The sequence below is a fragment of the Nematolebias whitei genome, chromosome 5, assembly GCF_014905685.2.
Source record: "Nematolebias whitei isolate Nwh7 chromosome 5, NemWhi1, whole genome shotgun sequence".
Lineage (NCBI taxonomy): Eukaryota > Metazoa > Chordata > Actinopteri > Cyprinodontiformes > Rivulidae > Nematolebias > Nematolebias whitei.
In genome coordinates this window covers 5,201,296-5,201,875 of record NC_056502.1, presented here as the reverse complement: position 1 = coordinate 5,201,875, position 580 = coordinate 5,201,296, and the positions used below count along the sequence as shown (strand labels likewise).

The 580-nt window shown below is 35.7% G+C and overlaps 1 protein-coding gene across 1 annotated transcript in view; it reads right to left on the bottom strand.

The window, feature by feature from the left end:
* sv2a (synaptic vesicle glycoprotein 2A) overlaps window positions 1–580 on the bottom strand; it is a 31,392-nt gene that overhangs the window by 4,135 nt on the left and 26,677 nt on the right. The gene's annotated exons all lie outside the window — the stretch shown is intronic.

Here is a 580-nt window from a genome sequence, read left to right as displayed (position 1 = left end):
AGTGTGTTACAGTGTGTTACAGTGTGTATTTCAGTTTGTGTTTTACAATGTGTTACAGTGTGTTACAGTGTGCTACAAAGTCCAAAGTATGTTACAGTGTGTATTTCAGTGTGTCACAGTGTGTTACAGTGAGTTACAGTGTGTTATAGTGTGTATTTCAGTGTGTTACAGTGTGTTACAAAGTATGTTACAGTATGTATTTCAGTTTGTGTTTTACAGTGTCTATTTCAGTGTGTGTTACAGTGTGTCTCAGTGTGTTACAGTGTGTATGTCAGTTTGTTTTACAGTGTGTTACAGTGTGTGTTACAGTGAGTTACAGTGTGTTACAGTGTGTTTTTCAGTGTGTTACAGTGTCTTACAAAGTATGTTACAGTCTGTATTTCAGTTTGTGTTTCAGTGTGTGTCTGTATTTATTTCAGTGTGTATTTTAGTGTATTTCAGTGTGTGGTTCAGTGTGTGTTTCAGTGTGTATCAGTGTGTGTCTCAGTGTGTATTTCACTGTGTATTTTAGTGTGTGTTTCAGTGTTTTACAATGTGTATTTCAGTTTGTGTTTCAGTGTGTGTCTCAGTGTTTATTTCA